The following is a 23014-nucleotide window of genomic DNA, read 5'->3' as shown; positions in this document are numbered from 1 at the left end:
TGACTGTTCTTTGATATCGCGGTTTGCAACCCGGCAAGGGGATAATGGTCCGTCTCTACGCTGAATTTGACGCCTCTGAGATAACACTGCAACGAATGAATGGCCCACTCAATGCAAGCGCACTCCCTTTCTGAAGCGCAGTACGCCATCTCGCGAGAGTTCAAATTTCGGTTCAAGTAGAGCACGGGATGTTCATTACCTTCGTCATCCGTCTGACATTGAACGGCACCTAGGCCTCGATCACTCACATAACTCTGGACCGTGAATTCTCGTCGTAATCGTGAACTCGCAAAACCGGACGGTTAATCAGTACCACCTTCGCGCTTAAAGAAGACAGCTTCCTTCTTTTCATCTTAAACTACTTTCGCCTGTTCTGTCCCGCAAAGAACATCGGTCAAGGTGTGGCCAACCAATACACTCGGATGCAATGATTGCATTCCAGCGAGCCCGAAAACGCCCTTTCTTCCGTCTTTGTTTCGGGCCGCAGTTAGTCTGCTACTGCTGAGCGCTTAAGCCCACCAGGTTTCCTGAAACCTAGGCCTACGCCGTGACCTAAATAGTCTACGATTGCACTTGCAAAACGATCTTCTCATCCTTTACAGTCAGAAACCTAACACAAGGTTCGAACTTGTCTCATACCTCTCTGAACGATCGCTCACCTATCAATGTTAGGAAAAGCCTAATGACCCGCTCACGTGATCACTCGATCAATAATTTTTCAAAGAACTAAACAGAAGGGGATAAATACTGCCTTCTAACAGGTTCGTTCGGTTAAATTTACCTGCACATGCCAACGCCTCTGATAATACTACTGAGCTCTCCTGAGCGCTTCAATTACTCTTATTCCTAAAGCGTTGCAAAACACAAAGTACTATTAACCGCTCACCTAATCCCTCTAAGTTCTTCTAAAAGCTGTTCCTTACATTAAAACCAACACACATTGTACAACAAAAAAAAATAACCCCAGGTGCAATACACTTCAAAAGCACCTCAAACATTTACAATGGTTTTATGCTAAAACCTTGCACAAATGCCTGTCAATCCAACTAGCGCGTAACGAAAACTGCACCGCTCAGTGCCAAACTCATTACGCAAACTGATGCTGATATCTCTCCTCAAATGCTTATTCACCCCAAGTCGACGTGAACGTGAACGCATACGATATCGCACATAAACCTTTCAAAACTAGAAAAATTACAGTTTTCGTGCTAAAAACACCTTCATCAGAAGTTCATCCTAATGATTAAGGAACTTCGAGGCTCTATTCAGCCCTTTACTACTGCGCGGTAAAACTTTGCATCGCATCTCATAACACACAAAATTAAACTGGCTGAATTCTAGATTCCTAACAAAACCATGAGTAACCCTAATTTGCACGCACGAGCAAAATTACTCGACCTGAACGTTCTCCTTTCTTTTAGACTTCATTTCTATGCGGCTTTTTTTTCTTTCGAAACCTCATACCGCCTCTCATAACTTACGAAGTTAAAATTAATGAAGTCTGCTCTCCAAAAAAACGATTTACATCATGTTACATGCCCGCGCAAAATTACTCAAAATGACCGTTCCCCCTTTCTCAATTAGATTCGCTTGAATCGTACCCGATGGGGTCGCGGTCCTGCCGGCTTTCTAGCTCGCCAGAGGCCACAACATGCACGAGCCAACAGCTGCACTCTACCGTCACACTTCCTTCGGCACCTCGGTCGGCTCCCCTCAGGAAGGCGAATGGAATGCCAGAAACGGGGGGGGGGGGGGGGGGGACGCCGTGTTCCTTCTCCTTTTGTGCTCGCCTGCGCGCGGTGCTTTGTTACTCGCCGTACACTGGCCTTTCGACTTTGACGACTCGGACCCCGCTGCTCTCCGTCGCGCCTGGGTATTTGGATCCATCCCACCGCTGCAACCAGTTGTTGCGACCAGTATTTAGATCCGTCCCTTCTCGGCAACCATGTTGTTGCTACGATAGGGCAGCGTCGTACCCGGACTCCGTTTGGTAGCGTAGTCGAGTCTCCGAGTTGAGGAACTGATGCTAGCAAGATGGGAAAACAAGAACACGTTTAATGGCACTTTTCGTACACTCAATTACATCGTGACAAGGTCAGAGTTCAGCGACGAGCGAATTGGATGAGCCTGTTACCGAGGGCTCAGAGCCCCATTTCTCACTTAGCAACATCGTTTTAACCCCTCAGGCTGGCTCCTCCTTTTTGATAACCACCAATCACACACACGACCCCACCCACCATGGCACAGTCCATTTCACTGTTGCTGAGGGGTCGTTGCACTCTTGAAACAGCAAGGGTCCGGCGACGGCACGCTTGTGGGGGAAGCAAGGCAACAGGTTCCTCGGGATTGTTCCTCGGACTCTTCCCCGAAGGCAGAAAAGGGTCTGCGGCGACTCCTGTCAAAACATACCGGTCAGGTGGCCCCGGCAGTACCCAATCCAAACCCTGGTGGCCCATTGTGGAAACTTCTCCAACTTGGCCGTCCCTCTATTAGGTCGAGTTTCTTCCCATTGTCGATCGCTTGCCGTCCCGGGGATTCCGTTTCTAGGAAGGATGCAGATGTTCTAGCAGTGTGAGAACGCATCGCCCGTCCAATCTCATGGTCGGCGCGTCGCCACCGACTGCCAGTCATAACAGTGGGTATAAATGCAGTGCACAGCCAACATATTCAGTAAAATCTGACTCCACACAATGATAAATGCAAGAAGGGCATGCTGAAGAATAAATGCAACAAAAAGCCTATGGTGGCAGAACTTTTTATACATTTGATATCAAAGATCTGAACTTTATCATACGCAAAGCTACAGCTCTCAGGCAAAGATGCCCCCTTTGAGCTGAATGTGTTGACCACGTGTAATTGAAAGTTAAATTCTGTGTGTGAGTAATGTCATTGGTTGCTGTCGGTAAATTCTGTTCTTGTGGCGAAAAGTGTGCATGAGTGCATCCACACAGGTACCTTTGTATTTCTGTAGATATACTATGACACTGATATGATGTGTTTCTTAAAGGGAATGCAATGCAATATGCATCATATGAAATTTTATTTATTGCACAAAAGCACAATACCACTGCACATACATGACGGTATGCACATTCATCATGCATCCATTGCAGGTAACATCTAAAATTAAATTACGTGTTAACTTGTAAATACAACTATTGTAGCTTTATTCAGGATGCTCACAATGGGACGATTATATAATGTCAGAAATTCAGTTTGCTAAATTACTATTGTGTACTGCCAAATTGTGGTTATTAGTTTCCATGATTCCGGTTGGCTAAAAAAGGCAATACTCATCACCAAAGCAGCACAGGCCGTATGGGGAAAAAGGTGGAAATGCTAAGACTTACAAGGCATCAATCTTGAACCACATAGCATCACAATAAAGCACGCAAGCTTTAGCAGCCGCCGGCACCCAGAATCCAGGGAGCTACTGACTGCAATTTAGCAATACACAATAAGCATTCGGTGAAACTGATGTTTGAAGTTGTATAATTGTTCCAATGCCAACATCTTGAAAAAAGGCAATCTAGATCTGTTGTGTGCTCACATAAATACATTGCCTAATTTTACATTTGAGCAGCAACACATGCATGACTTACGCATGCGTACCGTGAAGTATGCATAACGTTATTGAGTTTTCACCAATAAATAAAATATTCATATGCTGCACATACCACAGACCACTTTAACATCTGTAGAGTATGCCTAGAGAATTTACTATATCCGACAGACCGGTAGCCTTGTCATCATCAGAAAATGTCGGAGGTGGTGCTACAAACTGTGTTTTATAATGTTCGTACACGTAAAGGTATTTAGCGAAGTTTTGACGCCAAAGCGGGGCGACGCGCATACAATTTTAATAACCAGAACAAAATCATTAAAGATAAATATGGTGGAAACAAGCAGAATCAAATAAATTGTGCTCGAAGGCAAGCCCTAATGCTCAACCTAGCGCTTGCACAGTTAAGATACGGCTATTCGGCCGCACATAGACAAGGATCCGTTCGACTACAGTTCAACCTTAACTAACGGTTCAACAGGCACGGGTGCCGGCCGCATCAGGCAACCTAAGGTACCTATGTTGCGGGTGAATTAAAACGTCGGTCCGAATTCAACTAAACTGGCTGTATTAACACCTAAGCATAAGTGCAAGCACGCGCATTAACACGAATATCACGGTAAATACGTGCCTTTGCGGATGCATACACATACACACGTTTGGTCACACGCAAGGAAAACACGTCTCTGGTAGTAGTCACATAAAGATCTTGTAGCTGTTGAAAAGGAGACGCGCAGCATATGGAACTATCTGGGACACGTTCACTTTTTAGCGCTCAAAACGAATTAGGACGGGGGAAAAAACAACGTGGACACCACGTCATTCTTTTCCGACCTTGTTCGTTTTGTGCGCTAGAAAATTCACCATGAATTAGTAACATACTCAAGCGTACGCGCTTTAGACACGGTCGACGCCTACACGCAGGCGCCGTCCCCGCCATACAATTATTAAACAAAAATAGTGATTCATCGCGAGCAGCCCCCCCCCCCCCCCTTCAAACACCACTGCCGACAGAGGAGAGCGCCACCACAACTCTGTTCAAATCCCCCGCCGAAACACAGCCGCGCATGCGCACACTTGATTTACACTCCAAACAAAACAAAAGTTCTCCTACACTTAACATCACACAACTTTGCCTTGATCCTGATGAAATGATACACACCAACAGGCTCGCTACGTTAACAAAAGCCCACTTATCGTCTACTAGTGAAGAAAAACATAGTTAACAGCGTTATTATCCCGCTCACGGTGTTAACAAAGCGCTGACAGCAGCAACGTTCACGTACCTGTTTTCGTTCGGCGACGGCTCAACGATATGAAGCAGCAGGTCTTCGCTTGAGTCTTCGTAGTAAGCAGCACTGGCAGAACCCACAACACGAGCACAGAGCACAAGCACCATTCACACAAGAGAAAATTCAACTTCAAACTCGGCCCTTTGGGAAGCGGCATGGACCCGATGAGCAACAAACAAGCAAAGTAGTCTTCAGTCCCGCAGACGTCAAAGGGTCCGCATTCGTGCACCATTATTTTTTAATCCTAACTAAAAATATTCATTCTTGCTTCTAAATACTTAAAAAAAACATTTATGTAAATACAAAATATATTTCATGCGTACAATGTCTCGACATTTGCAAAAAATGAAGGAAAATTGAAATGTAAGCGCGCGAAATTTCCAATGTCTGGTGCAGCTACAGGGAACGTTATTTTGAACAAGTGAGCAAGAACGCTAATAATTTCTACAAAACGTATATATCTCCTGAGTTAAAGTTATTCAATTGGTGCACACGTATACACGCGAGATTTTAATGTAATGATTCATTGTCCTTATGTCAAAATCAATAGATACCAAAAACAAATTTTATTCAGACAATGGTACGAGAAACAAAATACTCGGGGCCTGAGCACGGTGCATGAAAACTTTCCACGTCATTTGTGTGTGTGTACGTGTGTGTGTGTGTGTGTGTGTGTGTGTGTGTGTGTGTGTGTGTGTGTGTGTGTGCGTGCGTGCGTGCGTGCGTGCGTGCGTGCATATATTATGAGACGATATATATATCTGCCGCGGTCCAATGATTATGGTGCTCGACTGTTGACCCGAAGGTCACGGGATCGAATCCCGGTCGCGGCTGCCGCATGGATCATCTCATTCCTTTTCATTTATTAATACTGTCAGCCCTGTTGTAGGGCTATTACGTACAGGAGTGGAATGTGCAGTGTAATATTATCATGCACTGAATGTACGTAGATTATACATTATTATATAGATCCATGGGCATATATATATATATATATATATATATATATATATATATATATATACATACATAATTGATGACAATGAAATAAGAACATGACCGTCACCAAGGGCGTATACCACAGTTTCTTTATATATATATATATATATATATATATATATATATATATATATATATATATATATATATATATATATATATATATATATATATATAAATGCACAATCACAGACAGAATGTACAATTGATGACAATGAAATAAGAACATGACCGTCACCAAGGGCGTATACCACAGCTTCTTTTTTTTTCAGGGACGGGGGGGGAGGGGGATGGGTCGACGACCTTTACGTCTGTTTGTATATGAGCCCGTACAAAATCCAAGATGTAAAAGTTGCGGTGCGTGGGGCAGTGGCGTAGGCAGAAATTTCTTTTTTTGGGGGGGGAGGGGGGGGCGGGTGTACGCCCTTGATCCGACATTGGGTCCGGGCAGGTAGGTGTGGTCGAGTGTGATTTTGTGAGCTCTATCCCATCGGAGAAAAAAACATTTCGAGGGGGGGGGGCACGGGCCCGATGTGCCACCCCCTGGCTACGCCACTGGCGTGGGGACATTGCAATGCTTGGGGAGCGGGAGGGCGGGGGGGTTGAAACCCCCGGCACACCTCCCGTGGCTACGCCACTGAGATCTTTTTAACAAACATTATTTTCACATTCTTTAGAGAAATTGTCTTTAAACTAAAGTAAAGCAACTTTCTTTAAAGAAATTGACTTTAAACTAAAGTAAATCAACTTTCTTTTAACGGTATGTTAATAGAACGTGAAAGTCCATAGCCCCTCATTAAAGTTCGTAGATCGTTGGTTAAACGTTTAAAGACCGTCAATGTCCATTTTTGTAAGGGTAGCGGAAGTACTCAAGTTACTGGGCCAACCAGCGATGCTCGCGCTAAGGAATAAATCATTGCATTTAATTGTAACCCACACAAACCTCGACCTCACAAAAACAAAATTCTAGGAGCACCAGCTGTGGCGATAGTAATGGGCCGTATGTCATTAAATCTCGTGAGTTATCATAAGCGGTAAGAGCTGTACATACCGAAAGAAAATCTGTTATGATCGCATTGATTTCATTCGAAGAAAAACACTCGCTTCGTCCCATTTTTCATCCAATAGTCGATCTTCGTCTTCTTTAATCTGCGGCGTTCTTTGCCAACTTTACAATGTTATTGTTATTAGGGCATGAGAATTCATCAGCTTTATCAACTACAATTTTAGTGTTAGACGCCCCCTACCTATACAAAAGAAAACATTCGTCCGCACATAGCTGTGCATTCAGCAGTCACGAAGACACCCATAATGCTGTATTGAGGTGGAACAACAAGAACGCAATTATTTCACGTACAATTTTGTTTTGATGAATGCAATCACATAAATAAATCACGGGTGTAGCGGTAATTTCTACTGCTCGCACTACTGCTGCACGAAGAAACTGAACATTTCGTCGTAATGTTGTTGTTGTTGTTGTATCTTTTATTTTCTTGTTATACAAGAAAAAGGAACAGAGGCAAAAGGCATTTTATACGCCTGACAACAGTTGTTTTATGAACGTTATTTCATTTGTTTCTCCATAACTCCGTACGGTGGTCGTTAGCTTCCTGAGCATATAGAGATGCCTTGATAAACACACCATCCGTTTCTGCAGACTCCGAGAACGCAACGAGTACCGTCAACATGGTCCTGCCTACGCGGGTGCAGCTGGAATATAAAAAAAAAGAAACATGACGCCAGCAGAAACAGGTTTTGATGTGCAAATAGGCAATCGCGCGAACGATTTATTGCGGGATAATTTCACCCCAAATAAGCAAGACAGTGCGATGGACGACCTTTCAGCGCAGTTGAAACTCGATTTATCAAAGCGATGATCAAGGTCGAATTATTTTTTAAAACCGAGAAGCGGATTTTCGGTTCTTGTAAATCCAACATTGCAGCAAAAAGCTACCGCGGCATTGTATTTGCATCTAACCAATTCATATGCGTGCGAAAATTCTTCGAGGTGACCCGGCCACAAGCTTGCTATGTCCGGACGATGCAGGCCAGGTAGACGGTCACATGAAGCTATTACAAGCTGCCGACATGCAAAAAGGGCGAGGAACGAAGGCAAAGATTGTGCTAGCAGGTCGAGCGAGAAAGTTCCGAAAAGACGACCAGTGCCATCTGTCACATAAACCTGGAAATAAGAAGAGCAAGCACCGCAGTCTTCTCGTGGGAGCATTTACAGGCATAATGTTTTTCACAATTACCCAGAGGGAAATCTGGCGCTAGTGAGCTGTTGTATGCATGTGAGTGACGGTATATGTAAGCTTCGAACTTGGCTCGGATTGGTATCGTTCACGAAGAGCCCCGACACTTCGAAGAAGCGTCTGGCTTCAACGCGTTCCTTCGTCAAAGTGGTTGACTTCGTACTGAAGGAGCACGTAGTAAGCTATTTCTTTTTTTATCACTGCACAGAAACGAGTTTTATTTAGCTTTCTAAACTTATGCGCCGATGTACAATTTTGCGAAGCGTAAAAGTAACGAACGCCCGCTAAATGTGGAAGGCAGAAGACAAAGCCAGCGTTCACTCTGTGACTGCTCATCGTCTGTTTCTTTGTTTGGCTGTTTGGTTATGCCGTAAAGGTGGGTGGACTTTTATTCTAGCATATAATACGCGTGGATGAGATCCATTATAAAAGCTTTGTTTTGGAAAAGCTTTATTTGCGTAGCCGTATCCGCTTTTCAGCCGAAGCCTCGCAGAGACATATACCGTCATTCCCATCGCGGCAACGGCGCCCCTTAAAGGGGTCATGAACCACTTTTCCAAGTAATGATCTAATGGCCTCAATATCGGAGTGTACTGCCTCCCGAATCGATTGCCGCAAAAATTTCTCGAATCCGTCAAGAATCAGCGGAGTTACGGGGGTTTGGCGCACGCTCCCAGCGCTTTCTCTCTTTTCTCGTGCCGACGAGCGCACTGGAAGCTAGACAGGGAGGGATGGCATGGGGGAAAGAAGTTACGCCAGCGCGCGTCATGAAACGCGATCGCTCTCCCGCTGTGATTCGCTTGCGCGAGTGCGGATACCGTGTACTGAGGAGGGCGCCGGCAAGTGACGGCACCCCGCGGCAAGAAGCGCATCTGATCCGAACGCCGCTCTCGATTTACGTCGGCTATCGGCCAATAAGCGTGCTATGTCTCTGCGACGTACAGCGGACAGACGCCCCGCCCACCGACGAGAGTGAGAACCGGCCTCTGTTTGAAAAGAGGGTGCCTGGGGAAACGGCAACTTCGCGCTCCGCTTGTGGCCATTACGCGGCGCGCACGACTGTAATATTTGGCAGAGCAGTTCATAGCCGTGTCAGCTTTCCGCAGGATGTGTTTTTTCAATCAGCCCAAGGGGTGCTTCATGACCCCTTTAAGAAATTCGCATAGACGGTGGCGCCAAATTTCCCTCTAGGTAATACTGTGCGAAACTATGTTTACAGGAACAATAAACCACCGCCTTCCCTTAACGTCATCCTGTCGGTAAGAGCGCTACTGACTGCTAAGTCCACTGCTCCGCGCATGGCGCGGCTTGGAGTCCCGTCAAAATAGAACTAGGGTTCTGCCTAGCATGGTTGCATGTTTTTCTGCGATAGCTTTAGCAAGGACACTCAATGAAGAGCCCATCTGCGCCAAAATTAGAAAAAAATCAACGCTTTTTTTTTCGGTGAATTATTTCGGAACGAAACTTTGTCAAAGCGAGTTTGGTACCACGTTAGTTTCGGTATTTCGAATTGATGATCGCACTGAACCCTATGGGTACCTAACAGGGAATCGAAATTTCTTCGCTAAGTTGGAAACTTCGTAAAATCGGGTTTCTTTAGACCGAGTTTTAACTGTACTTCATAAAATTAACTTTCGAGCCTCGCAATGCGCTATTCGTGCTCGTGACCACTTTTATAGGGAAAGAAAATTCCGTATCCCTTACAGCGATATGAAAATACTGGGGGGAGCAGAAGTCTACGTTGTTGCACGAAATAATAATAATAATAATAATAATAATAATAATAATAATAATAATAATAATAATAATAATAATAATAATAACAAGAGGACATTAGTCTAAGGACCACTATCGAAATCTCGTAGTTTCTTTCAAAGAGACCGCGTTAACTCATTAGAGCGCAGTGACTACAGCTGCAGTCTCTCACAATGTTCTTGGTAGTGCAGTACTCTGCCGAATCGGAACGATTTCCAGTCATTTGTGCAAGGGCTACAAAGCCAACACACCAGCATCTTTTGTTTCTCTCTTTGGTAATCACATCAGCAATAAGTGCTGAATTCTATAAGTGTGTAGAGGCACTAAAGTTAAATACTGACCAAAGCTCGTCATGTTCAGGCACTGCATGTTTCATGCCTAATAATCCGGTGCATGTAAAAATAATTGTCTAACATCACTTTCAAATCATCACTTTATTACTAAGCAGTTGCCAGGCACTAAGGCGTCGTGCCCTAGGTCGGTTCCATTGCGTCGCATGCTTGTTTGTAGCAACAAAGAAGGACCGTGGCCAATAGGAAGATCGCCTTGCTTTAGGTGCGTTCGATGTTCGTTTTTCGATTTCTTCTTATTTCTACGTGCATGCAGAAATGTTCCGTAGTGTTTGCGACAAAGTGTGTACAAACGAAAAAATCATCACTGGCATTGTCAGAATTTGGAAGCGTATGTGATGTGGTCAATCCCAACAGTGGGCCGCATCTCTACAACAAATTGCAGCAGGCAACTAGCCTCGGCCTCTTTGACTGGGTTTGCTAAATTATGCGGCCCGGAAAGAAAGGGGGGACATGGTCGCTATGGAAAAGTCTGGGAAGGTTGCCACGACCCCCATCCAGCGCTGCGCATTTTGAAAAGGCCAGCGCTGGTTTTTCTTTTTCGTAACGGCTTATGTAACGGCTTCAAAATGTCGAAAAGCGGCCAAATTTATCCTCTCAGCCAATCAGCTCGCTCCTCTTCCACGTCTACTGGTCAAATGGTGGAAAGCTATGCAAGAAGTTCAGTCAGCAATTTCTTTAATCTGCGCGTTCGTGGTCGGGTTTCATCGTTACAATTGGTTGGCGTTCTTAAGTACATAGCAAATATGCGCTGGTGGAAACTTGTTGAAATAGTAGCGTTTAGCACGAATTGTCCTATACGCTTATAATTATCGAGAATGAAGTATTTGAGGAGAAGATTGAGCCAAGCGGCAACAACCGCCCCGGGAGGCGCGTGAAAATCCCGGCCATGGGAGGCGCAGTTCGTCGCGGTTGCAATGGCAATTCGGGCGTTTTCCAGTCCCTTGCATCCGCTTCTCTGGAGGTGGCGGCAATATATGTGATACCATCGCACACATCACAGCAAATGTGTATGCGCCTCGGATTCCGCGATTTCTACTTCTGTGCTACACGTAGAACTATTCTACAAATTTCGCATGCAAGAATTAATTATTTGGCTTAGTTATTTCATATTATAGCTAATCACAAAAGAAAATCGGCATATACCTGACGAAGGTATAAACCATTATACTTGTGGGATGCCGTCTCCATGGAAAGACGCATCCCAACATAAAACGTATCAATTGTTTATTAACGAAGTAGCAGCAGCGGGGCGAGCATGCCGACGCTGCGCTCGGTCGGGTAGCGAAGGAATGGTGAATTTCGAGCTTGGCAGCTTGGGCTTATAGCCACGGTCAGTGACGTAAGCCCCCGGTGACGCTGCGGTGGCACTGTCTCTTATCGGAGGCGTGGTGCAGCATGGAGCCGTGTCACGCCGGGCTAGCTAGTCACGAGGCGAAGGCTGCGCCGGTTTGTGCGCAGTGTCTCGCCACAGAAGCCCCCCCCCCCCCCCCCCCCCACCGCGGAGTGCAGAGCCCTCGGGGTCTGTAGAAATCCGGGAGGCGTACCAGACGTCCAGAGCGTGTCGTGAAAGGAGCGGGCTGCGACGTCGGCGGCTGCGGATAGATGCCTGTCGATGGAGTGGCGCTGCCCGGTTCGCTCGCAGCGATGTATGCGGGCTTGAGCAGGTCAATCGAGACGCGGACGTCGTTCCCGTTCAGGCGCAGCGTGATGTATTTGTCGTCGCGATGGACGATCAGGTAGGGTCCGCAGTAGGGTGGGTGGAAAGGCCTGCGGACGGTGTCGTCGCACAGGAAAGCGTGCGTGCACGATGCTAGCTCCTTGAACACGAAAGGTGTAGGCTTGCTGTGGTGGGCGGCAGGTGACGGGCTTAAGGCGGCGATGGTGCGTCGGAGCCGGGCGACGAAGTCGGTGGGATCTGACGTCGTAGTGCTGGATGGCAGTGCAGCGAGAAATTCACCTGGAAGACGGAGTGGTTCCCCGTAGACGAGCTCTGCTGGTGTAGCGTGGATGTCCGGCTTGAAGGTGGCGCGAAGACCGAGGATGACGGCTGGGATGGCCTCAAGCCAGGTTGAGTCCGGGTCGCACATAATGGCTGCTTTGAACTGTCGGTGGAAACGCTCGACAATTCCGTTGGCGCAGGGGTGGTAACTGGTGGTCATCAAGCGTTCAAAACCGATGGTCAGCCCGAGGAGCCTGAAAAGGTGCGACTCGAACTGTCGTCCTTGGTCGGTGGTTACACGGCGGGGGGCGCCGAAACGAGCAATCCAGCCGGTGAAGAAGGCCGAGGCGACGTTTTCCGCGGTGATTCCCTCGAGAGGCCATGCCTCGGGCCATCGAGTCTACCGGTCGATGGCGGTGAGGCAGAAGCGACAGGGTCCGGCCGGGTGAAATGGTCCTATGATGTCGAGCGGAGGGCTGAGAGAATGTTCCGAGTGGTGACGTGACGTGCCTGATGACTTTAGCGCGTTGGCATTGAATGCAGGAGCGCGCGCAGGTGCGAGAATCCCGCTGCATGGAGGGCCAGACATAGCGGTCAGCCACGAGGCGTGTAGAGGCGCGTATGCCGGGATGGCTGAGGTTGTGGAGCTGGTTGAAAAGACCACGGCGATGGGACAGGGGCACATAGGGTCTGCTTCGTCCTTTCGACATGTCGCAACAGATTGTGGTTGTCGACCCTGGAATGGGGACTTGTTGCAGCTGTAGTGAGGACCTGCCCTTGAGAAGTTCCTGCAGTTCGGCGTCTGTAGTAGAGCACTGCACGGGCTCGGGCCTACCCGAAAACCCGGGCCCGGCCCGGCCCGTGGGTCGGGTAAAGCAGTTTTCACGGCGGGCCCGGGCCGGGCTCGGGTATGAAGCTCCGGGCTTAGGGCCGGGCCCGGGTTTGAGGTGGCGGGCTCGGGTCGGGCCGGGCTTGGACTCTGCTCAGTTCATAAAGGGACACTAAAGTGATACCACGAATCAGTTAAGACTGATAAAGTGTACACTGAGAACTCGAACGTAATTAGTTTCATAAGGAGAAAATCAAGGGCAAAGTTCCATTTTTAAATCTCGCGCCGCAAGCTCCGCGCTTGACGTCACGGATTTCAAACTGTATATGTAGTATTTTTGGGTCATTGGTTCAACGAAACTTCTTGAAACTTGGCATGGCCCTCTCAGAAGTAAATGTACTTCATTTTTACCGACTAGGAACCGTACGTAGATCCCAGCAGACGCCGTCAGAAGCTATGACGTCATGGTGTTTGTTGAACGATTTTCAAGGTGGCGTCGGCACCCGAATTTTCTTATCTTGAAGTGTCTGTCCCTTCAAGTGTGTTCCTCATACGTTGCGCGTACATAATACGTGTCACGTTTTATCTCGATGAAACGATTCTTTTTTTTATGTGGGTCAAGCTATTTGGCGAAGTTTTATGAGCGACAACTAGTGATCTTCTTTCGCTTCTTGCATACGGAGCTATTGATTTATCTTAAACGAGCGAACTGAAAGTAAATAGACCAGGCGCTTATATAGCTAACATATCGCGATTCCCTGCTTTATTTGCATTCGTTATTATTTATATCCCAAATATTATTCTGTAATCGCAGTGGTAAATGTAATATAATTATTTTATAGCTATAACTTATTATCGCAAGTGCGATCGCGGAGCCCCAAGACGGGCAAGCGTTCTTGCAAGTTCCAGCCCTCCACTAAAGCGAAAATGCTGCGCGGAGTCTCAAAGCATAAAATCCCTATAAAGACATTCTTTTTCCGTGGCTCCGTCTAGGCTCCCAGAGGTCATGTGACGCGAGATGGACATGCTGAGCTTGCTTTGTGTGCCCACATTGTTAACATATGAGCGTTCGTCTTGTTCCGCTATATCAGGGGCCTCAAGCTCTCCTCAGCTAACGGGCCGCATTCACGAAAATTTACTTACGCAAAGGCCAGTATAGTGACGAAGGTAGGAGTGGACGAGGGTGGGGAGGGAAGAATAGGTTCTAGCAGACGTCAGCTAACATTGAAATTTTAAAGGCCTTTTTTAGATTTCATATATAGGTCATTTCTGAAGGGTATTTGGCGGCAAGTGTCCACTAATATATCGATAGCTATCTCCAAAATGACTAAACTCTGGACGCCAATTCTGCAACACAGTTTTGTTTCACGGTTATGTATCAACGCATGGTGGCTGCTGGTGGTGCCTCACGAAAAAAATGCTTTAGACCTGCGTGCCTGTGCAGCTCAAGAACGTACTTATAAAGGAAAAAAAAAAGGGACGAAGACAGCCATGTGCGGGCCGCAGGCCGCTAGCCAGAGGTTCGCGGGCCGGGTGTTCGAGACCCCTGCACAGGCCCGTAGCCAGGAATTTCTTTCGGGGGTGGGGGGGGGGGGCACTTGCTGAAAGCCTTGACTATTCGAGAAAAACGCCTATTTTCATTATTTATTTTCGATAAAACACCATGTGTCATCAAAACTTCAGGGCGGGGGGGGGGGGGGGGGGGGCTGGCACCCTTCCTAGCTACGGGCCTGCCCTGCACTATATAGTGCGAGAGCTACATGACACTGCCACAACAGCGTTGGAATGTGCAGGAATAGCATAAGTCCATTAAACATGCATATTCATATTTAAAGGCAAAGTATATTACCTTGACGAAATATCGGGCTTGAAATAAGAAAAGAAGTGTTAATTTTAAGGGCTCGATTTCTTTGTTATACACAATATTAATGAGCACTAACAGACAATAATACCAAGGAAAGTATAGGGGATGTTTTTAGTAGTAAATGTAAGGTAAATGTGAAGAAAGAAAAGTGGACGAAAACATAGCTTGCCGCGGGCAGGGACCGAAGCTGCGACCTTCCAATAACGCGTCCGATGCTCTACCAACTGAGCTACCGCGGAGGCCACCCCTCCGTCCACATTATAGGGTGCATATGTACATTTAAACGTGGGAGCGTCAGTCAGCGCCACCAGTAGCCATGACGGCTACTGTTTTTTTTCCTTTTTTCCGTCAGTCAGCGCCGCCATGGCTACTGGCGGCGCTGACTGACGCTCCCACGTTTAAATGTACATATGTACCCTATAAAGTGGACGGAGGGATGGCCTCCGCGGTAGCTCAGTTGGTAGAGCATCGGACGCGTTATTCGAAGTTCGCAGGTTCGGTCCCTGCCCGCGGCAAGCTATCTTTTCGTTCACTTTTCTTTCTTCACATTTACCATACATTTACTACTAAAAACATCCCCTATACTTTCCTTGGCATTATTACCTGTTAGTGCTCATTAATATTGGCTTGAAATAAGAATCACGAATTCCATGCCGGGGGATGTCCCCTTACCTCGAATCATATGCATCCAATGAGTAAACGACAAAAAGCGTATTCACACCTTTATTACCAAGCTGGAATGAACCCCGAAAATAGATCGGGATCACTTCGTCCACCTATTGCCAGTCCTACCAGTGTAGTCTTACCAGCGTAGGTCACCTTCTACCGGTACAACATCGTTAGGAAGGCATACACCATTATAATATGAGAGAAAGAGCCCTGTGCAAGCCGTGCATGACAAACACTGCTAAAAAGTGCAAGGAGAAGCCCTCAGAGACATTTATAGATTATATTGAAGAGTGACATAACGTTCGGGAAGAGAAATGAAGGGATCAGCTGGACAGCTATTTTCATTCTGCAGAGGTCCAAAAAGACATCCTAAATTTGCTCCACTGGTGGAATTGAAGAACTACGACTGCCGACGCCTTCACATTGCCCAAGGCAGATGTGCGCCCCTACAGCTAGCACAAGCAGTGCAAGAAACTTCAGCGCGGCAGGACATGTGGTGCAACGGCGCATGGTGTGCTTAAGTGGAACCTCTTTATAGTTTGATTTTTTTGTACAATAAATGCGAACAAATAAACTATAAACTTTGTCACAAAAATTTATAAACTGTATATAATAGCAGTGGTGTGGTATATGAAAAAGATGCTATGACAAATAGTTGCTTTTTTCCATTCGGCTTCTTATACGTACAGTGAAACCTCGGTGATACGATCACAGCTCATACGAATTTCAGGGTGATGCGAATTTTTCGTTGGTCCCGGCCAAGGCCCATTGGCCTGCAATGTAGTGGAGTACGGTTGTTGCGAACCGATTTTCCCCCAGCGACGTTTGATACGAACTTACGCTACCGCCCAGGTACGAAGAGGTGCTGTGCGCGCCAAGCACGTGCGAGTGCGGGAACACAAGCGTGGGCATGCACGCCGCACCACCAAATCGTCAGAATCACGGTGTAAAAAAAACACTTTTCTTACGGTCAGAATAAACCTTCAGAGACGCGTCAGGGCCTCCGAGATTTTGTGCGCGAACCTTTGAGGTTCTTATGTGCCTCCGTGTGCCTTCGCGTTTAGATTACAGAGGACAATAGCGCTATGCTTTTTTAGATCCGAAGCATCTCTTGCTCGGGGGAATGTCATGCGGCGTAGTAGTCCGCACTCACACTATGCATCCGCAACTCTCCTCCTTCCCTCTTCCCAACAGCTGCGCGTTACTTTCTCCACTTCTCTACCAGCACATGCCTGCGCTTCTCCTGCGTTCTCGCTTCAGCTCTCACGGCGCATACGCTACTCTCCTCCTCTAGTCTCCTCTCTTCAAGTGGTAGAGCGCTGCGCGCGTTCAGTCCAGGTTGGGTCCTCTGAAATGCGGGCTCGACATGCCGAAGTTCTCTCCTTCGCAGCGCCGCGATGAGGGCCAGCGCATGCGCGTCCCCTCTCCCTCTCTCTTTTTCTCCTACGCTGCCTCTCTCTCGCGCGCCTGTCGACCGCGTTCCCCGCACGCTCTGTGAGAATTAACGGCCAGGCTAGAGGGAAGACATGACGCGCGTAATGTTCCTCTTCGCGTTCCACGACGCGAGGTCGGTAGCATGTCCAGCGAACGCTAACGGAACGCGATTATGCAAGTGCTCCGGCTTCGCATCGCCTCATGGTCCCCTTTAGCGGGAGATGGCGTACTTATTTTTAGAGCGTCGACGCGGGCTGCTGTCGTTTTACTGTGTTTACACATGCCTGCCTCGTGCATCAGACATGAAAGACAACATGAATGTCAACATGCGCGACTGTTGAGGTCGCACTTGTGCGGGCACGGCCGTAAATCTCCCCAAAAACATTCCCAACACCTCCGCGGTAACAAAATCATAACATAGGACCGTGGTTCTGTAATTCTGTGGCCTTGACCCGTCGCGTCAAAGCGCTTCGTTTGTTACTTTCGCTGCAGTACTCCAGTGTCATGCAAAAAAAGCATACTAAAATATGGAGGGGGCTGGGTCGCAACGCACCTGCTTCATTAATTAAATACGCGCGTACGGGCCGTATATTTACGAGTGCTGGTATGATTGCCAACATCTAAAAACTTAACTGACAATCATTTCGGGTTCTTCCAGACGTTGCTGCGGCGCTGAAAAGCAATAAAAGAAAATGTACGCCAGCTTTCTTTTGTCGCATGATAATTTTCCATACTTCCTGGTGATACGAATTTCGGATGATACGAATATTTTTGGTGGTCCTGTCAGATTTGCATCACCGAGGTTTCACTGTATTTCCACAGTCCACGTGCTGCTCGCAGTTCATTATAATCTGGGTTAGTGTATTTGCAACAAATCTAATAAGTTTGAATGTTTTCCTGTACTTCTCTTCATTGGCAACGTGCTACCATAAAAGTATTGAGGGACTATGGTGCTACTATTGAGGGACTATGGTGCTACTATGATGAATATATATGCTGCACATCCAGAAGGGTGCACTTGTCGTTACAGCATGCTTTAAAGGGACATTAAAAGGAGGAAACGATTGTTGGCGTATTAGCAAATTACTCTTTCACAATTCCAAAATCACCACGCCTGCCGCGAGAAGACGCAAGGGAAGCGCGAAAACGTGCAAAAAGAAATTACGGCTAGTAACGCCACCGTGAAATTCCCGCATCAAACGCGTCATAGATTGTGACGGCGTCCGCTAGATCGTACGCATTTTCTAACCGGTAAAAATGAATGTGCATTGTCTTCCGAGGGGGGGGGGGGGGGGCATAGACTTAACATACGAAGCTTCAGGAAATTTCGACTAGGCAAAGTCGCCAAAATACGAAAAATACGCTTTGAAATCCCTGTTGTCACATGTGAGATTTTGTCGCGAAATTTAAAAATGAAATATTGATCTTGATTGTCTCCTTTAATAATGAATCTCTATTGGTGAAACTAACGACATTAGATTTCTCAGAGTACCATTTATCAATCTAAGCCGATTCATTGTTTCACTTTCGTGCCCATTTAAATTTCAATAGAGAGTGCAAAAAACAAAGTGAAGAGAGCGTTCTGTTCTCTGTCCCCTCTCTTTTTATTCGCTCCTTATCAAAACCGGACGCATACTGGAAATCACTTTTCTTCCTACAATATCTGCTACAAAACGCTCTTGATGATCCCTATTGTAGTCCTAGAAAACTAGGTACAGTATACCACAGCCGAACAAGCGTTCATCGTACCCAGTATGTCCTCTCAACTGTTTCCAGGGTGAGCCAGCACTTTTTTACAAGAAAGTACCATAGGTTAAAGTACACTTGCTAGTGAAGCATGCTCTAAGCATGCGTAGATAATTGCCGCCTAAAACGCCCTTGCGGTCGATTGTGTGTTCAGGCAACACCACCTAGATTATTGGCTCGGGCCTCTGTCGCGCCCGATCTGGGGTCGGGCCGGGCCGGACCGGGTAGGCGAAATTTTTTCTCGGGTTCGGGCCGGGCCCGGGTCTCGCTTTGAGTCGCCGGGCCGGGCTCGGGCGGGTAAATATGAACGAGTCCCGGGCCCGGGCCGGGCCCGGGCGGAGAATCACGGCCCGTGCAGTGCTCTAGTCTGTAGTCTGAGCCTCGGCGAGAACGTCCGCTGTTATCGGCACCCAGCTGATGGCTGCTACATGTGAAAGCGCGTCGGTGACCGCGTTGTCTTTCCCGCCGACATGTTGGATGTCGGTGGTGAACTGTGCGATGAACGAGAGTTGGTTCTACTGTACAGGCGGGAGTTTGTCGCGACGTTGAGAAAAGGTGTAGGTAAGGGGCTTGTGGTCTGTATAGATGGTGCACTAGATGGTTTCCGGGTCACCAGATGTGGGATGCCGTGTCGATGGAAGGACGCATCCCAATATAAAACATAACAACTGTTTATTAACAAAGTAGGAGCAGCGGGGCGAGCACACCGACGCTGCGCTCGGTCGGGTAGCGAAGGAATGGTGAATTCCGAGCATGGCAGCTTGGCTTTATAGCCACTGTCGGTAACGTAAGCCTCCGGTGACGCTGCGGTGGCGCTGTCCCTTATCGGAGGCGTGGTGCAGCATGCAGCCGTGTCACGCCGGGCTAGCTAGTCACGAGGCGGAGGCTGCGCCGGTTTGTGCGCAGTGTGTCGCCACATACTTATCTCGTTTTGAGTTTCATATTCGTAAAAATCTCGGAGGCCATACTTTACGTTTTTGTTGAATCCCGGGTGGTGGCGCTGCAAATAACTATGCTCACTGACAAATTTGTTCTATTTTACTTCACATTTTGCGTTACTTTTTGAAGCAACACGTAGGAACTGAAGCTAGTTTTAAGAACAAAAGAAAACCAGTACAGGTAGAAAAGGTGACACTAAGAATAAAAACCCACCATCTACAGATGTGATATGGACCCGGGCCTTTTGAGTGGGAAGCGGGCATTCTACCCCTGCACCACTTCGGCGGATCCGCGCGAAACTCTTAAGACAAGACACACTACAGACTACCGATCGCATCGCTACAAGCGGATTGACTCTGTTAACGCTTCACTTTTCCAAGCTCGTTCCAAGCGGTCCCTTGTTCCAGTACACTCTACTATACCCTTCGCATTTGTCATTGCGTAACTCAGGTAAAGGAAGGTGCCCAGATGGTGGAAGTGAGAGGTGATCGGGGGAGGACGTGACTAATGAGAAGCCGCGCTGGCTGCGAGGAGGAAAGGTGCGGTGAAGACGGCTATGAGTATAAAGGCGCAAACACACTTGCCCTCGAAAGGGGCAGAAACAGAAAAATTCAACAGAAATTCGCTCGCCTCACTAATAATAATTGCTGGGGTTTAATGTCCCAAAACCACGATATAATTATGAGAGACGCCGTAGTGGAGGGTTCCGGGAATTTTGACCACCTGACGTTCTTTAACGTGCACCAAAATCTACGCTCCCCTCGCCGCCTCAGCTATCGGAAAACCACGCCACGAGCCCGACGCGAAAAATCAGTCAGAGATCAAATTTTCTCCTCACGCGACAGCGAAATGCCTTTGTGCTTCACGGGAAATCGTGCTTTGACTGCACTAGCTTTATAAACCGCGTGATGTAAACATCCGGACGCAAATACAACATGGCGGTGCGTCGCATCGGCGCAATCGTAAACTACCCGCGCCACACTCACTGCCTCTGAAAGGACGATTTCCTCAGTAGCTTGATTTGATAAAGATTGCCGAGGAAAGTGGAATTTGCAGAAGGTGCAGCAGCAGCGAGTCGGCGTGCCCCAACGTATCTCGCCTTTGCACAGCCGGGCAAATGGGCCACCGCCGTTGCTGGCGAGTCAGCTCATGTATTTTTTGCTGGTGTATCTCCTAAAACAACGGTTTGCAAAAGCGTAGACTACTTCTTTTCCGCGATTTGCATGCATACCTTGAATTCGGTTCGAAATGAAGTGCTAAGAAAAGGGGCAATGTGGAATAAATTCTAGAAATTGCGCAGGCGGCCAGGTGCGGCATATTAGGCACACAACAAAGGTGAACGTGTTCGACGTGAGCGATCATGGTTTTGCGGTCGCTCTGGCGTTTTCCTTCTCTTTTCGCTTCTGAAGAGCAAATTTGCCGTAAGAGCAGCGGTTTAAGACTGGCAGGATTCCTCGTACGCCCGCAGAAGAAGCTGGTCGTCGCGAGCGGCAGTGGTAGTTGGCACGAGAGCGCTTCGCTGTTTCGGCAGTTTTCACTGCGTGAGACTGGCTTCACAATTTGACACGAAGGCGTTTTTCGCCGGGGTACGCCAAGGTTTCTCTGACGTATATGCGCGAGGGACATGACTTTGGCAAAACGCACACTAACGGAAGACTAAGAAAAACCAGAAGGAAAAGTTTTCATTGGTGCGAATTACCTGGGAATCGAATCCACAACCTCTCTGTCCCCGCCGATAGGTACCGGGCGTTCTATCCACTGCGCTACAAACGCGCATGAACGAGACTCCACAAACGGGTCTTATACCTCTCACAGATTCTCTCTCGCACGGTGCTCTTGGTTGGCGGGGAGGTGTCGCCGTTTGTGAGCACCGAAATGAAGTACAGCGTCATGGCCCTAACGAGCGCCGATAGGGAGCGATCCGGTGAGGACGCAGTTCGGGCGCCTCGGTGCAAGTGAAGGAACGCTGGCCGTACTGACAGCAATGAGTAGCCGTAGACGCAGTTAAGGGTTTCGCGTTTTGTGTCGTGTTATCCTTTGAGGGCTCTTTGTCAGAGTAGTGGAGCTTCCACATGCACCAACGGTGTTTGTCCGCCGCCTATTGCGTTGAGTCACCGAATGATAAAACTGCTCTGACGGCGCCTCCTCTCTCAGTCTTCCCTGTCTCTTGGTGTGCGTTGCGCGTCTTGTAGCTTTGTATTCGAGAAAGCACGCTCATCTTCGGTTGCGGTCACGCCATATTGTACGCAGAGGCTCCGTGCTTGAAAAGACTCTTGAGGGGCGCCGTATTTATGGAGCTGCGGACACGGACAACGTGCGCCTGTTAATGGTGAGTGTACTGCTTTCGTAGGCACTAATTATACAGCTTTAGCTGGGCGTCTACAGCAGCTCTGCGGAGGTAGGCTGCCAGCCATTGCCAAAGGCAGCCTGTGTCGGCGGGGCTGTTGTGGATGCGCTAGTTAAACTGCCTATTAAGCAGTTGACACGGCTGAAGCTATACGACGCCGTTTTCTGGTGCGCTTTCGCGTAAGTCCTAATAATGCATCGATATTGATTGTGCCACGTACGTCCACGCGTGAAAACGCAAACAAAGCTTGTGTGAAGAACACTTAAACGCGCTAAACACAATGGTTTTTGTTGATTTAAAGACGGTAGTTTGAGGTGCACATTTAGTACGATGCTTCCAGCACGTACGCAACAGTCAGTTAAATTGGACTCGCCTCGCCGGGAAGGTGAAAAGCTCTTAGGCTTCAATATCGACGGCGCACGTTGTTGGGACCGCGGCCGTGCGCTCTTTTCCCGTAGTTTCTGTTTGCTGCTTCCATGTTTTGCCTGCATGTGCTATGACGTTCGGCGTTATAACGGAATCGAGTGAGTGTTCGCGCACTATGGGAACTATGAACAGTAATTGTAGCCAGGGGCGTAGGCAAAACTTTTCTTTCCGGAAGGGGGAGGGGGGGCGAGCACCTTCTTGATGTTGAAATGAAACGGCATTTTTGTTTTCCACTGATCCATGACGCCTGTGTGTGAAAACAAGTGCGTGAATCTATTACACTGTTAGTAATGTATCGCTCACTTTGAACTCTTTCTGGTATACTTATACTATTTATTCTAGTTTTTCTTGTGAAATGAAGTTGCGTTGTTTTACTGCTCTTTATATTTCAATGACTTTATTGTTGTACACGAACTTATTTCTTATATGTTTTCATTAATACAAACCATGTACGCTTATATACATTATTTTGTTGTACACTGTCTATAGTGCTGTCATAAAGGGCCTTCAGGTACTTTCAAGCTGTTTACAACAGCTTTTCGCCTGAAGGACCCCACAAAAGATTGTAATGAAATGTTGGCAATAAAGACTGATGGATTGATTGA

This window comes from Rhipicephalus sanguineus, chromosome 4, assembly GCF_013339695.2.
Source record: "Rhipicephalus sanguineus isolate Rsan-2018 chromosome 4, BIME_Rsan_1.4, whole genome shotgun sequence".
Lineage (NCBI taxonomy): Eukaryota > Metazoa > Arthropoda > Arachnida > Ixodida > Ixodidae > Rhipicephalus > Rhipicephalus sanguineus.
Note: the sequence above shows the minus strand (reverse complement) of the source record.